The following is a 7,661-nucleotide window of genomic DNA, read 5'->3' as shown; positions in this document are numbered from 1 at the left end:
ATGTTGCTCTAAGTAAGGAGTTGTTTTCCTTTCTTTTCTTTTCCTTTTGCCATTCTCTCTCCCCTCCTTACCCTTCCTCTTGCTCCCCTCTTTTTCTGTCTTTTCTTTTCTTTTCTTTCCTTTTCTTTCCTTTTCTTTTCTTTTCTAACAAGGACCTAAGAGTGGTGGTGCACTTCAGCCTGCGCAGACTTCCCAATATTCTAAGAGAACCTAGTTTTGTTTAATTAGTTCTCTGTTTTCTTTGCATGTGAATTGCCTTTGACAGTATTCAGAAGTGGTCATACAACTCTAACCTATTGCTTCTGTTTCACAAATTTGATCAAAGTGCTCCCCGATCTTAGAGTTTTGATGGGACCACAGAATATGCAACAGAATATGAGGCATGGCTAGATTTAGATTAACAATGGCCTAATGCTGTAATTATATTGTAGGTCAATTTCTTTGAAGACAGTAGTTACAGTTACCAAAGGAATTGTGAATGCATGATCACTTATCAAAAAGAATATTTAGCAAAGTTGTATTGCATACATTTTTTATAAACAGTGTTTCAGTAAGCTTCATGCTCTTGATTTGGCGTTCTCTGCTATGCAGGGGCTATTTAAAAGAATTTTAGTATATTCAAGAAGTGAGGTGTATAACTTAGGCAGCTTTGACAAATACTTTGGAAAAATTGTTAACTGACAGAAATTAATTTACTCGGAGTTCTGGAGTTAGATTTAAGTCAAGGTTTACTGCCTTATCAGCATTCTCCCCTTCGAAAGAAGGTGCCCACCTTGTCTCTGAGCTTTGGGGGCTGGGTGTATGTGAGATAGGGTTGGTGACTGTCGCAGGATGTGGGAGTTTCAAAGCCAGGGAAAGCAGATTGAGATCTAAGGTACTTAAGGCAACTAAGAAATCACTGAGGGATGAGACAGAGCAAGGAACTAAAAGAAAGTCTGTTGAGGGTACCGGCAGACATTTAGTATGTGAATTCTACACTTCCCTGAGATCTTGGGTAACTTGATTTATGGAAGCTTTAATGGGGAGAGAATTGTTTCTGGGCCAAGATGGAAAAACAGTATGGGTTTCTGGGAGGGGATCAGGATTTCCTAGAATAGTGTTGGCTCCTATTTTCTGTACTGATTTGGGACTTGGGGATCTGCAAGCAGAGGCTATGCTCCTGGACTCTCTCTACTAAGTATGCTGATACAGAGATGCCTTCCTAGGAAAAATAGTCACAGGTTCCTATCTATAGCATTGTTTTAACATGATGAACACTTGTTGCAATTCAAGTTATGGCTCTTCAATATCGGAATTATGGAGTCATTGGAGAAAGGATGACATGGATTAGGACATGAAGTTTCACAAACAAAATTTCTTCCCGTGCAAAAACAATGTCTAAAGTAAAATTCTCAAGAAAATTTCACAACTCTAATCAGAAAGGGCAAAGCCAGCTCTTTCCATTATAAATTCTTTGTATTTGTTGCATGGCAGTATATTCCATAAATTCACATTTGTTTTTAATGTTAAATCTTTTGTTTTTATTACCTTTGTGGAGTTTATTGTTGACATCATCATCTGTCCTTCTGTATATATTAGGTATGTCATTGTTTTCATTGTCTCCTAGGCAAACTTTTTCCTATTTAATAATGGAGTTTTATCACCTATACTTTTTTTTCTAAGCACAGTAAGTTTTCATGCTTTACTTGTTTTCTGTCTTATTATTTCCTTAATGTTTTTGGTTTGAATCTGTAGCTATATTGACACTTCCTGTTTCCCTCTTTTTAAGATGTTTTGGAGGCTTATAATACTTTTAAGTATCATTTCTTTTCAAATTAAGTGAATGACACCATTTTACATGATCATTATTTATTTTATTTATGAGATTATAATATAATTACTTCATTTTCCACTTTCCTTTTCTCCCTACCAAACCTCCAATATATTGCCATCTTTCCTCTTTTAAATTTACGCCCTTTTTCATTAATTAATGTTTCATGTATGTGTATATATACACATATACATATATATATACATACATACACACATATGAATACACCCCCCATATATAATTCCTAATTATAACCTGTTTGGTGTGTATGATGTTGCTTGTATATATGTTTCCAGAGCTGTCCCGTGGTATTGAATAACCAAATGTTTTGTACTTCCCTAGGGAAGACTATTTCTCTCACTCTCAGTATTCTTTAGTTATCTGTAGTTCTCTGCATAGGGCCAAGGACTCTCCTGTCCACTTAGGTTTGTCTGCTGCTGTTCTTGTTGTTCTTGTTCATGCCATGTTTAGCAAGTCATGTTAGTGAGCCTTAATGAGAAAATTTCTCATGCAACAATGTCATGAGGATATGCTTTCAAAAACAGTTTGAATGTAACTGGCCCTATGAGCTCACGATGAATTTATTGATGTCATTTTATGTAACTGTAGCACTTCATTTTAGACAGAGATGCTTACTGTTCTTGTTATCTCACCCTCTCGGTGGGAGGATTATAGGTATGAGCCTCCATGACTGGTTACAAAGTACCTTTTATGTGGTTTTTATTATGTGATTTTATTGGGTTACTATGAAAGTAATCAATTTTGTTGTGACATTCCACACATGTGTTATCTTTCGTTGCTCTCATTCACCCTACTTTGCTTCCTCATCTCCCCTTCTTTTTCTTCATAGTTGCCTTGATTCTTCCAAATAACCCGTTTTCTTTCTTGCCACATGTATGCATTCGAGTATATATGTAATTATATAAAATGATTCTGCATGTGAGAGAACATATTTTAATTTCTTTCATCTACTATCCTTCTATATTTCCTTCTCCACCCTGCCTTTAGACCTCTTTCTCCCCCTCCACAGTCCACTTTCTTCTTTCATGTCAGATATTTAAGTATATAATATATATTAAAATTGATATTCCTTATATGATAGAAAATTGTACTACATTTCTTTTCTAGTCTGGTATATTTCGTTTAACTTGGTGATCTCTAATTACATATATATTCTTGCAGTTACTTACAAGTGAATAAAGTTTCATCATAGCTATGTTCTATGTTTTCTTTACCCTTTCATCTCTTGGTGGACTTCTAAGCTGGTTCCATACATTGGATAGTAGACTAATGTAGCAGGAAACATGGATGTGCAAGTATTTTTATTGTATGTTGGATGGCTACAGATTCATAAAGTGAAGTATCTATAATTTTCTTGACTTAATAGCTTGTAGTTTTGAGTTTCTGATATTTTTCAATGATATTATGATCAGCCAATCATAGAGAATGCTTGTCTGGTCAAGAGTGGTGTCCTAGGCTAACTTTGTCTAACTTTTGGCTCCCTGGGACTGTGAACACATCCTGTGGTTATTTTTCTATTTCCTCAAGGAACAGACTGGCAAAACAGATTCAGAAAAATCCCCACGTTTTTCGGCTTATGAAGTGAAAACTGCTGTGATGAAAAGGTCACCTGGGAGCACAGTTTCCTTCCACATCATGTCATAAGAAACAGCACAAGCTTGGAAGGTGAATGCAGAACTGAAGAGTCTGTAAATACTTACATTCAGCTCTTGAGAACAGCTAGAAAGTAGCACTGTTAATCAGGTAGTGATGCTGGCTGCAGATTTCTTCGGAAATCTGCAATGGAAAAATAAACAACAGCTAATCAAATGGCTAAGCATGAAAATCTTCTGGCACCAGGGACACTGCCATTCACTTGGAAAATTCTTAAGACAATCAGAATTATCTTCACATTACAAAATGAAATGATATCTCTCTTCCGGCATTATCTCCGCTAGGTCAGTTTTCATTTTCTTATACAGCAGTCAGCAGAGATGTTTGGCTTTCATATTCTGTAAGACATCTTGCCAGTACCATATCTGATGAAAAAAAGTACTCATCACTTAGCTGCATCAAGTTGACGTTATGGTTGGAACCTATAAAAATTTAGGAACAACCCTATATAAGATAATGAATTCTGGTCCTGGTGCGCTATAGTATATACATCCTAATGTGAGTCAGATCAATGAATCTTCTACCTCAAAATATGATATATGAGGAACTTCTGGGGAGCTGAAAGAAACCCACCTTTTCTCTATTTCCTGTGGCCTTTTCTTGGTAACCTGGAACATTACTTTTCAGTGTGATAAGAAAACACGTTGCATCTTATCAGCGTATAGTACAGGTTGTGACTGACCTAAGAAAGTGGACTTGCCTGTGGCAATGAGAAATGTTATGTAGAATGTTCAGTATGTTGAACCAGGCAAGACAGAGACAAATCTTTAGAATTTTCATCTAAGGCTATGCCTTCTTTGCACACAGCTATATTTAACTTGAAAGTTAGTTTGTTGTGTGACACCACACGGATGCTGAATATCTGACCAAAGAGCACAGTCACTATGTTACTGTCATCACATGCCAGGCATTACAGGATATCCTGAATCTTAAGATCATGCTTTGTAACAAAAGTTTGTAAATTAGAAAATGGTGTTGAAAACTGTCTTGATATATTGATAAAATCAGAAAGGTTTGGAATAAAGTGTTATTCTCCTTTTGTCCTAGAAACTAATTGATTATTAAGGATAAGGAGCTCTAGTCTCATATATCTCTTTTAATCATAAGCAACGAAGTATCTATATTCATTCTTTCTTGCAATATTTAGATTTACAAATTTATGAGAAATACTCTGGTTATGTATAACTAAATAATTAGGCAAAATAATCTTTGTGTAGGTTGCTTCTGGATCAGGTATTAACCTTTTTCTCCTGTTATCTCCAGATCTCCAGGTAGAAGTTGGGAAGCAATGATGACGTTTTGGACAGAGGGGTGTTAACATTACCAGCAACAATCATGTAATAAGTACTTTCATGAAATAATTCACCTCTTCTGTTTTTATGAGACACATGAGGGCTTTAATCTAATCTGATGGGAGAACCAGGTCTCAAGAATAGGTGGTAGTTGGACTGTCAATATGGAAAAGAATAGAAGATAAAACTGGTCAGGAAGTTTATGGCAGGGACTTTAGAAGATTCTTCTCTGTGGCCAGAAACAGAACATGTCCTTGGTTCTTCGCTGGCCAAGAATGCAGGAAGGGAGCTGTAGCTTGTCTTTCTTCTTTTGTATCACCTAACTAATGCCACAACCTGGAAGAGGCATAGGTGAGGGTGTGACTGAAATGAAAAGCCCCTGGACACATTGTGAGTAGGCCAAGTGGTTTGAACAACTTACCTACCTCAGCCTTCCTCCAGTTTCTATGGTAAGTTCTAGAAAAAGATCCTAGATTAGTCAACGACATCCCTTGTTCTCAAACCCGTTCTTGCTCCACAGGTGCTGAGCTTTCGTTTAAGTTTCTACCGACAATTTTGTAACAAAACTTTTTGAAACTCACTGGCCCATTGTCCATAAAATTCATTCTCTGAAATCAGAAAATGAGAACCAAAACCACTGACTCAGTGAAAGATTTGTGTGACTGTGATTGTCTGCGACCCTAACTTGTATTAGGTATTAGGCAAGACAATTAACTTGGAAGCCTCTGTCACACTAAAGGATCCCCCTACTTTTCCATATCAGACTGATTATTAAAAACTGTGAATAGGGTTGGGGAGATGACACTGTTTGTAGGAGCCTTCACTGCACTTCCAGAGAACCCTGATATGATTTCCAGCATCCCTTTGGCAGCTCACAGCTATCTGTATCTCTAGTTCCAAGGAATCTGACTTCTTCTTTTGGCCTCTGTGGGTACTAGGCACACATGTGGTACACAGACACATGGGCAGATAAAACACCCATGCACATAAAATAAAAAGGTAGCAATAATAAAAAAGAAAAATGTGTATAGGTTCAGGGTGGCACTCTGTGTTTTTATGTGAGACTGAGATTAGCCTGGTTCCAGTCAGTTTCAAGGTGGCCTTGGTTTCACAGTGATACCCTTTCTCAAACAACAACAACAAAACCCCAAACCTTGTGTAAAGGTGGGTCTATCTACTTGTGACAAGAGTCACTTCAACCTTAAAAAGTGTATACCTAATTCTGCCTCACCTATTTCAAGATGCTCATCACTGCTCTGTGCTTATTGTAAGCACAGTGTCCTTAGTATGCCTCTTATCAAACAGCTGCTGGGAAGCAAGGAAAGCTTTGTTTTCTGCTTTCTCAGATAAGATAGAAGTGAGATGGTAATTTTAAACCATGAATATGTTTTAATATATTCTTTTTAATAAAGGAAACTCAAGAAAACAAAAGCCTTAAGTAAATTAATAAACTCACCAAAATATTAGACATGCTTTGTTGTGCCCTGGAAGAATAAGGATTTCTTTTCTTATATTTTCAGTTGTGAGTCTAGCTTTTAACAGCTGAATCATCTCTCCAGCCCAGGATTTCTTTTCTTATCCAGAGCCATGTCATTCTGTTTAACAAAAGGCATAGCATAAAACTTCGATTTTAGGTTAACAATGACAATTCCCCAAACTAAGCTAATTAGGTCTCCAGAAGTAAAGTAACTTGTTTTTCTAGATTTTTGCCCTTTCTGCTCCACTAACAGGTGCCCAGGAGAGATGGTCTTGCCTAGTAACATCCAACCACAGATGGAAGAAAAAAAAATTTCGTCTTCTTCCTCCCCCCACCACTTTCTGTCCTATATCTATTGTTAATGCCAATAACTAACTAACTAACTAACTAACTACATACATACATACATACATACATACATACATACATACATACATACATACATACAAACCAGCACAGCTTTATATTAAAATGAACAAAACATAGTTTGTTTTGAATGACCTGGCTCAGGAGCACAGATTTAGGTTACCACAAATTCCAAGTTTCAATGTGGAAGCAGTTTCATGAAGATTTTGCTTTTGCAGAACAGAGAAAGTAATAAAGTTAAGCTTAAAATATAGTGATGAGTACATTAGAAAGGCAGGTACACTGACATGGGAGGTCTCTATAGACCTAGTGTTAGGGTAAAACACTGCAGGTCTCTGATTAGTGGCAGTGGGCAGTGGCCCATGAGAAAGAGAAAGAGATGGAAGGAGGGTAGAAGTGGGGAGAAGGGAAAGAGGTAGAAGCTGCCTCTTTGGGAGAGAGACAGAAGGGAAGAAACTCAGGCTAGAAACAGAAGGAAAATCTGCTTGCCTCAGTGGACAGGGATGGGAGTGGGTGGGGCTTGTCTCTTAAAGGGACAGGACAGACCATTACATTACCATCTCTTTTTTATAATAAAAAGGCAGGAGGTTAGGCACCATAGCTTAAAGACTGCTTCCTGCTTATTTGTGGGTGTTGTCTTGTGGGGGGGGGGGAAACCTAAAAAAGCTGGGTGCTGGTCACATCCTGGGGTAGCTGGTCTCTTTGCTCCTGTCTGGTGTTTGTGGTATGGAAATGGCTACTGTCTCTTACACCTGTTGAAGGTATTGGCAGAACAGAAGACAAAGTTATGTTAATAAGGAGGTGTATCTGACCTGTTTAAGGTGGATCTTTCAATTTAGCTCCCTAGAACTCACAAGAATTCTTTGGAGTTGTGAAAACATAAATTTTAGACAAATGTATTGTATAAACAGTAGCATATTTATGTCAGAATGACTGATAGATGTTTTTGCATAACAAAATGTATTTTTAAGACTATGGAAGGCAGCATGAGAAAGAAATTTGATTAATTTGTGTTTGTCCTCACACTTTTATAACTTGCAGG

This window comes from Microtus ochrogaster, chromosome 5 (genome assembly GCF_000317375.1).
Source record: "Microtus ochrogaster isolate Prairie Vole_2 chromosome 5, MicOch1.0, whole genome shotgun sequence".
NCBI classification, from domain to species: Eukaryota; Metazoa; Chordata; class Mammalia; order Rodentia; family Cricetidae; genus Microtus; species Microtus ochrogaster.
The sequence above is the reverse complement of the archived record's forward strand: the minus strand, read 5'-3'. Positions refer to the sequence as shown.